Source organism: Balaenoptera physalus, assembly GCF_965194825.1.
Source record: "Balaenoptera physalus genome assembly, chromosome: 15".
NCBI lineage: Eukaryota > Metazoa > Chordata > Mammalia > Artiodactyla > Balaenopteridae > Balaenoptera > Balaenoptera physalus.
This window is the reverse complement of record NC_138894.1, coordinates 72,618,278-72,628,346: the sequence shown is the minus strand read 5'-3', so window position 1 is coordinate 72,628,346 and position 10,069 is coordinate 72,618,278.

The following is a 10,069-nucleotide window of genomic DNA, read 5'->3' as shown; positions in this document are numbered from 1 at the left end:
CCAGATATGGGATTGCAAAATTTTCTCCCATTCTGTGGGTTATTTTCTTGATGATGTCCTTTGATGTAAAAAAGTTTTAAATTTTGATGAAGTCGTTTGTCTTTTTTTTCCATTTGTTGCATGTGGATATCTAGTTGTCCCAGCACCATTTGTTGAAAAGACTATTCTTTCCCCATTGAATTATCTTTACACTCTTCTTGAAAATCAACTGATCATACATGAGGATTTATTTTTAGACCCTCAGTTCTATTCCATTGATCTATATGTCTATCTTCATGCCAGTACCTCCCTGTCTTGATTACTGTAACTTTGTAGTAAGTTTTGAAATCAGGAAATGTGAGTCTTCTAGTTTTGTTCTTCTTTTTCAAGATTGTTTTGGCTATTTTAGGTCCCTTGCCTTTCCATATAAGTTTTAGGATCAACTTGTCAAAATCTACAAAAAAGGGCAGCTGGGATTGGGATAGTGATTGTGTTGAATCTATAGATTACTTTAGGGACTGAGGCAATGTCTTTTTAAACGTTAGGAGATAACAAGCATTATAGAATTAAACCAGTAATACTACTGTTGAATTACTTGTATCAATTAACTAAAAGGGGGGAGAGAAACAGATAAAACTTGGCATTTACTGCTTTAGTTCCCAAATACATGAAAGATACTCCCAGGAATAACCAATTTAGTTTGACTTAGAAAGGGTTTAAATTTTTTAAACAATATTTTGACTATTCATATTATTTTCCATTTATTATATAAACCTCATTATCTTTATTTGAAAGACTATTATTCTTCAGTGAACATGATAAAATCCCCATGCTCAGTAATCTCAGCATCTCTATTTTGCTACACAATCCATTGTTGCTTTCTTGAGGGTGTTCCTAGGCTGATCTGCAAATAAGTACAAAATTTGGTAAAGGTTTATTTTTTAAGAATATTAAGTGCTGCAAACTCTGTTATAAGAGAGAGAAGTAAAGTATAGCTCCCTATCACAGTGCTGCTCATGTTGGGCAGAAAGACTAAAATTCAGTGAAAATAACTCCACTTTCAAATATGTAGTTTTCCTAAAATTGTAGAAAAGGTACTGGAAATGTAGAATTTTTTTTTTTTTTAAGGAGGGGAAAATAATAGGATAGAAACTAACAAGAAAAGCTAAAGATTCTAACCAGATAGCTTTTTGCTACCATGTGGTATTAAAATTACTATAAAACTTTGCTAAAAATAATTTTTATAATTCATTTTATATCAAGAGTAACTTCAATCATCTACGAGTTGGTTACAGAAACCTGAAGCTACTATAGACAGACATAACTTCAGTTAAAGAGGTAAAATTTCAATGAAAAAAAAAAGGAAATGTAGTTGTACCACATAAAAGCTGTTATCGCACACTGAACGAAAGGAACAAAAGTTCCTTTCAAGTAATAAACTACTAATGATTTAAATACTGTACATTTACCTAAATTTCTATTAGCTAAAAATTTTTTTAATCTTCATTTTATAAACAAGCCTAAATGAAGGTAGAAATTTAAAACAACACTAATAATGCAAAACCTCTACATTACACTTAAAATGTAAATTACAATCAAGCAATTTTGAATCCAATATCAATTCTAATGTAAATACCTGAGTGGAAACTGATATCCTTCAGATATTCAATCACAAACCTGATGCAAAACACTAGACCTAAATTTAGACCTGTTTTAGTACTAACAATTGGTTCAACTTCCCTCATTCAATAATGTAAACATTTAGTTAAAAATTACTTCTGTTGAGACAATAAATGTGAAGATTTTTCAAACAGCAAAAAATGTAAATCAAGCACTGCAAGGTACAATATTTTCCTAATACAAAAACAATAAGAACCAGAAATTACAAAATTATCTGTGGCAATTATGGAGATCTACTTTTTAAATAGAAACTTTAAAATACTTTAACTATTAGGACATGCATCATTGTTTCATCCAAGTTAATTTTCTCTGACAACTGTACCAAGTAGAACTTTCAGGAACAGACTAACACTATAAGATTCATCAAATTAACAAACATCCAGAAATATAACATTGTTAAATACAAGTACTTAACATTAATGTAGGCAGGGAGCACTTTTTAAACCTTAAAAAGTCCAGGTTGTACTTGAATATTTATATGTACAGACGTATTGCATAAGTGGCCTACTGGTGATGGAAAATATGTCAACTTTTGAAAAGAGACAATTTTTCAAGCTTGTTTTACATCAAGTTATCTTGAGATTGTTCACATTTAGCACAAAGAATCAGCTTCCAGTAAAGACTGTAAAAAGATATTTCACATTTTTGATCTAACATTCCTTACAGAAAATATTTAGTGTTCAGGAAATGGGACAGCCTTCTTGACACATTTTAAAAATCATCTCTGGTTCTTACTCCAAATTTTCAATCTATCATGTTGAGATATTTGAAATGCCAAAAGTCTTGACTGGATTTGATAATAAATTAGTTAGTTGTTGGGAAGTAACATATCTAAAAAATAACAAGATTAATGTTTTTGAAATAACAGAACTTACATTACAAATGAATAGTTACTTTAATAGACTATACGCTTTTTTCAATATGCCACTGCAGAGATTCTGAGGAGAGAGTTTCCACTTCAGACCAGTTTGATGTGTCCCAGGAGAAAGTCAGACTTACTCCTTTGTAACTATTTTCCCCCTAGACCATATTATCCAATTTAATCACCCAGCTGACCTTTGAACATTTCTAACAGACAAATGTAACCTCAAAGGTCAATAAACGCCCTGTCATATATTCAAAAGAACATGGCAGAATGTGAAGTTACCACAAGGCAACTGCACTGAGGGAAGATACTCTGTATACACTCTCTGGTATTTTTGCTTTAAAAAAATACAAATGTTTAAAGATGTTACTTTACAATAAGGATAACTAATTAAAATACATTCTTTAAATGTTTTGTTTTTCCTATGGATAAATATCTGTGCATGCTAATCTTAGGATGGGCCTATAAATAGAACTATAAACTTGGTTAAATTCATGCATGTTCCATCGCATAAACCAAATCAATAGAGAATACATTTCAGACACACAAACACAATTTTTACATGGAAAAAAAGAAGACTGATAACTAACATATGCCTAAAATGAATACAAATCTCCCACATCAATTTTTTAAAAACATATAAAAATCATTATTTCTAGTTCAAAAAAAAGGTATCAAAGAACTACAAAAGATGTACTTACAATACACTGAATTTAACGTAGCGCTTATTCAACTTTAAAACTCCATATTCTTAATCTTTAATAAATCAAAAAAAGTTTTGAGTTAACAAGGACCACAGAACAATCTTTGGGGAAATTAGCCAGGAACTAAATTTATCCTTACAATCAATGTTCGGCAAGGCTAATCCTGGTCATGGATTGTGAATAAGCAGGTCCTGATAAGAGATGAGAAGGCTGGATTCAAGTAGAAAATAATCTATAATGTTGGCTGAACCAAATTCCATGTTAATTCAATTTCTACCAAAATAGATAACCCACTGTGTCCTTATAAAGTATTTGGAAAATCAGGCCATAATTTTTTTTAGAAGGACAAAAGGATATGGTAGAAAGATTTCCACATAAGATATTTACCCTGAATTTCTACTTAAGAGTTTTACCTTGAATCTTTCCTTTGTTAGGAAATGAAGTTAAGGAAATTAATTTGAACATGGATGTGATTATGAGACTAATTAAAGAATCAGAATATTAAAATACTTGTTTTAGATCTTGTTCAAAATAATTGCCTTAAAAAAAAATCTTTCATATCTAACAAGAACACTAGTAATAACTTATCTCCCAAATCAAACATGTTTTAGTTTACCCCAGAAACAGACTCTGAGACAGGATTCAAAGACAAGAATCTCATTTGGGAGGTAATGTCAGAAAACATTGTTAAAGGAATGAGAAGTGAGACAGAGAAGAAGAGGAAGAAAATAAAGAATGCATATTTAACAGTCTCCTGTTGTGGGCAATGAGTTCCAGCCCCACTGGAAACTCTAGGAAACAACATGAAACATGCCTCAAAATATTACCAGAAGGGCAAGGAAGCTGGAATAATTATTCTCCGATTCCCATCTATCACTGGCTGAGGGATGCTCCCAGAGGATTATCTTCCTAGCACTTCCAGTCTGCCCTGCGTGCAGGTGAGAAAATCCAAGGCAGAGTCGCAGGTGCTTGCAGGACACGTTAATGCATGAACTGGAATGGTGAGAGTGTCTGCTGCAAAGTCTCACCATCAGAAATCACAAAACTTAAATTCATTTTTTGTCACAGTCTCATTACAAAGAAGCAGTGCCTTTTTAATGATGCAAGCAATAGCACAGAATTTTGAGGTCTAAAAGTAAACCTCCCAGCAAAGAGAACAGAAGTCTGCAGTTATTAGGAGTATTTTAATCCACCAAAAGAAATCTATTTTTGCCTGAATTAATCAAAGTAGATGTTTACATGAATTATTCCCATTTTCACTAAAGTTGCGCAAAACCATTACTATTTGAATTCAATACGATATCTCAAAGAGCCAGCACCAAAAACAAAACACAGAATAATAATATGGTATAGCATTTGTAACACACAGGACTAAAAATTAGAAGAGCTGAATTCTTGCTAGCTCTTCATACTAACTTGCCATGCGAACTTATATAAGTCATGTTATTTGTATGGGCCTCGGAGTCTCTATCAGTAAAAATACAGTAACGTCTGGCCTACTTATTGTTGAGATTAAAAGAAAAAGTTGTGAAACATATTTTTTAAATTACAATATGTTAAAAGTACAATATATTAAATAATAAGGTATTTTTATTATCATCATAAAAAGTCAAAGGTGGAAAGGCCCTTAGGAGTCATACTATATTCACTTCTAACACACATTAATAAAGAGATAAACTCTGCTCTAGGAAAGACCAGTGATTTGTTCCAGCAAATCAGTAGCAACTCACTGGCAAAGCTGAAAATGGATTCCAGTGCAAAGCTTCTAGCACCCCATAACATCTTTTTACTTGAGAGTTGGCTAGACATGTCATTGGACAAACAGCTAAAACACATTTTAATTAACTGTTTTAAAAACTCTGTAACACTTTTAAATAACAGTAAACACCATAGGATATTATAAAATATGAGCTAAGAATCATGGGCCAATGGTTTCAAATTTACCAGATCACTTATATTATCATTCATTTGGCATTACATAGAGCCTAGGAATATTAAATTCTAGCATCTTTTAAAATTAATAAGGAAGCTGGTTTCCACAATCAAAAACTGAAAATGGAAAAAGCCAATTAAAAATTGCTTCCAGTTAAAAGGTTTGTTTTCCTGTCCTTTAGAAAACACTTCATATAAAGATTGTCTTTTGCTCTCCTTGCTTTAAAATTCATCAAAATTGAACAAATACCAATTGAAGTCTCTTATGTGCTAGATTCAAATGGGTAAATTTTAAATGGAAAAAAAAACTTCTTAGAAAAGAATTTCCATTTATAAAATTATTAAGGTAAAAATATTTTATTAAATCTAGTTCAACAGTCTAGGTATTTAATTTTAAAACTCACAAAACTCAGTCTTGTCATTTATATGATGTCATTCACATGTTATTCTAATTTTCTTAGTTTTCATCTTGCTTTAATACTTTTTACTTAAATGTATATGATATCACATTCAGTAAGTAATTCAGAGAATATTGTGGTCAGAAAAATTAAAATATTTTCCAAAGTTTACATTGGCAGACTTAAAGACCAGAACTAAGGTCTTACTCATAGCTGAATACACTTGGCCTTGAATAACTTAATAACATTCTCTTTGGTTTCCTTATTAGGCTGATAGGAAAAAATAGGACTGCATCTAGTAAAGTTACAAACCTCACTTTATACAGTATGAAATATACATTTAAATATAGTGTACAATTTATAATGAAAAACCAATTGCATTATATGGCTTTCAAAATCAGGAGAACTGGCTTTAAATTTTTTCCATTATTTTTCTAGGGTGATGGCCAAAACCTTGCATTAGAATTAAATACAAACAAACACTGTAAATGTGATATGCCCCGGGTACAAACCACTCTGTGACCACTGGAGAACCCTTGAACAAATGACAAATCTAAAACTCTACGGTTCTTCACAGGGGGCCCAAAAAACAGAACATATCAATAAACTTAGGATAGGCAAACAAACTCCATACACAACAATGACGTTACAAAGGCAGAAGTTCCAGTTACCAGCATTACTTTTACCAAATGTATACAGCATGGTCAATGTAATACTGTGACATGCCACTTGGTCGTATTTACAGCATAGGAAAAGAGGAAAAGGGCAGAGAAAACTTATCTGCCAGCTGCTCTTGGTCCCCCTCCCAATATTTTGACATTAAAATAATATAATATAAAAAGAGCAAGCTCCCTCAATACCCTTTTCTGCTACTGATATAGCTCTGTTTTAGATTTAGGAAAGCTAAGTCACTTTCACTAACAATTAAGTAACAATCGTCAATTTATAATCTCTGTTGAAAGTTAGTGTTAAATGATCAAAATCAGTTTTTATTTAAAAATGATTTCCCTTAACAGTTTTATACAAATGAAATAAGTTCCATTTTATTTGTACTAATTCCATTAGCTTTTTTTCAGCTTGGTGATCCATAATTTCAGGTCTACACAGGTAATATACCCCAGTGGTGGTGCTGATGCTGATAGTATAGGACTCCTACTTTGAGAACCACTGATCTAGCTTTTGTGTGAATACTTCCAATGATTTTATGAGGACAGAGCTGATTTTCATGTAGAAATTCTCATACACATAATTCTCCTTAAATGTGGAACCAGAAACTTCCATTTCTTCTAATTAATTTTTCCACCTAGAACAAGACAGAACAATTCTATTCCTTCTTACACATGGCAGTCACTCAAATATCTGAAGAAAACTCCCTCTCTTTAAACTTATTTTCTCCAAAATAAGTATCACCAATTTCTTTGCATCCCACTCAAGACTTTCAACAGTCTGCCTCCCTATGAACACTATACTTCACAATGTCACTTTTGATATGTGGCACTTACAATTTAACACAATAATATAAAAGTTTTAGTCTGAATATCAGAGTGCATGTGGTTTACTACATCTCCTAATCAATAATAATTTTATAACTATATTAGATCTTTCAGCAACTGTATCACAGCACTTTCCAACTGCCAGTCTGTGGACTGATACTGCTCCTTGATGAAATTTTCAGTGATACAAAGTAGATGAGAAAAGAACAGTGGAGTAATTTTTCCATCAACTTAAAGTCATTCAACTTAAATAACTCTCTTTTATTCTAAGTTTATGTCCTCCCTAAATATGGGAGGAATTTGAGGGGGTCTTAAACAAAGTGATGGTGATGGAAGATGGTAGTTATTTTTCCAACAGTCTTTCTTTATATGGCAAAATAAAGTCTCACATTTCACAATTTCTCTTATCTGTTCCACTCTCTACTATCATCTAGGTAGCCAAGTGCTTAAGAATAATTTATATAATCTGCAACCACCAATCACAACCTCCACTCATCACTCTTTTGATTAATTATGGCAGCAAAGCAAAACTCCTAATGGGCTCTAGCAAATAAAAGGGCTTCAAAGTGCTTTTTTCCCTAATAGTTTCTAGTTTCCCATACCCACTTCCCACTTACCTTTATAATCCTAAATAACATTCAAACCCAGCCAGCTAGACTACATCAAATTAAGAGAGGTCTGGAATGACAGAAACTCAAAACCATTTGTTGCAGTTTAAATTACTAGCCAGTAATTTGAACTACAAGTGAACTATACCATCTAGGACAGCAAACTATGGCCTATGGACCAAATCTAGCTCACCATCTTTTTGTGTAAATAAAGTGTGAGTGAAGCACAGCCACAATGACTCATTTACACATTGTCTATGGCTGCGTTTGTGTTACAATGGCAAAAGTGAATAGTTGTGAAGAGACTAGATGGCCTGAAAATCCTAAAATATTTATTATGTGGCCCTTCACACAAAACATTTACCAACCTCTAATCTACGATAATGAACTATTTGCTACCAAAGAAAAATTTGAGATCTGCAATAATAACCATTAACTAACTCAGGACACCTACTATCTCCATTGGAATATCTAAACACTGGAATCTGAATAATCCTTTATCCCTACTCTGTATAAAGATTTGTTGCCCACCCAAGACAGAGAGCATTTACTTACCTGCTCACTGAGCTAATCTTTAACATACATTTCTCAAGGACTCATTACCCGAATAGTGAAGAATCCATGAATATACTGCTCTGTGCAATCTAAGGTTTAAAAAAAAGTTGCTGCAAATAATTCAAAAGTATATCAAAAAAAGAAACTGTATAGAACTACATAAAATTTCCTTTACATTTTATATTTCAAATAAAAACACTTTTAAAGGCACTTAAAGCAGGAAAGCTTAAGTTCAACAATTTAGGTAATATTAACTGCATTAAGTAATGCAAATTAATTTCCCTTTTGTATTAAAAAAAGGACTTTCATTTTCATGTATGTAGAGTTGAAATCAAAAGATAATACTTCTAATCCAATTCAACCATGTAGTTTTTTAAACATAAATGACATTAGAATCTCTAAAGAGCAAAGTCACAAGATCAAAGTACTCTGAAACCGGAAAGTGCTTAAAACATCACCTCTACATTTTACAGTTAAAGTTTTGATACAACATGAAATATTTATGGTGAGACAAATAATTAGTGGCAGAGGCAGATCCAGAACCCAACACTTAACTATCAGTTTGGAACTCTTTCTACTTTATGACTAAGAAAGATAGCTCATATTCCAGGATAAAGTAAAGTGATGTTGAAGTACTTTGGAGATTTAAATGTACAGTAAACATACTCAGAGGGCTATAGCCCACTCAACCTACCAACCCTCTTGTGTTTTTTTATTAATCAATTAACTATAAAATTACAGAAGGGAAAAAAATAATTCATTATAAAGCCACTCTTAATAGAATGATCAAAAGAACAACCAATTATTTGCTTACCAAATTTTCAACGATTAGAAAAAATAATAGTGGAAAAGCGGCAGTATGATGAGTACTCGTAAACTGCTAATTTGGTACAATCTTTCTGAAGGGTAACTTGGTCATATTTTAAAGAGCTTAAAAAGTTCTCACCATCTAAACCAATTATCCCATTCCCATGAATATATCCTAAAGAACTAGTCTAATATAGAATTCAAATTTCACATACAAAGATGTCCATCCCACTATTATTTATAATTGTCAAACATTAGAAACAATCTAATATCCAAAGAGAGAACTGGTTAAATTATGTTGTATTCATACAATAGAGTATTAGGCAGCCATTTTTAAAAATCACATTTTCAAAGACATGGGGAAGTACTTATGATGGTAAGTTATAAAAAGTAGGATATACAACTATATGATCAGCATAATCTCAATTTTGTTATTACGCACACACACAAACACATATACACACTCATACATACAAATAGCATAGACAAAGATCAAAAGGAAATACAAAAAATATTAACAGTATATCTCTGGATAGTGAGATTGCAGGTAATTTTTTTTCTCTTCTTTATAGCTATCAGCATTTTCTAAATTTTCTGTAATAATCATGTATTATTTTTATACCCAGAAAACATTAAAAATTTACTCTGTAGTCAATTTTGAAATTTTTATAGTCTTTAAAATAAATAAGGAATAAATATTTACAGTACTCAAAAGTATATCTGAATGATGGGAAATAAATCACTAATATGTAAGAATATAATTTCCACATATGGATAGGTGGGTAATTTTGAATCCAAAAGATTACAGTATTTTATCTCAGTTCTTGAGTATAGAAAGTTGGTATTTAGTAAGTAAGAAATGCAAATCTTTAAATAAAATTGGTGCAAGGCATCTAAAAATTGTGCTATTCTGGCATAACACTGAAGATATAAATGCTCTCCAATGTAACAATACCCACTGTTATATTAAAATAGGTATAATCTAGTACATACATGATGGCCAATATTAACTAATTGAATTAACTTTTTTTTTTTTTGCCAAAGTGAC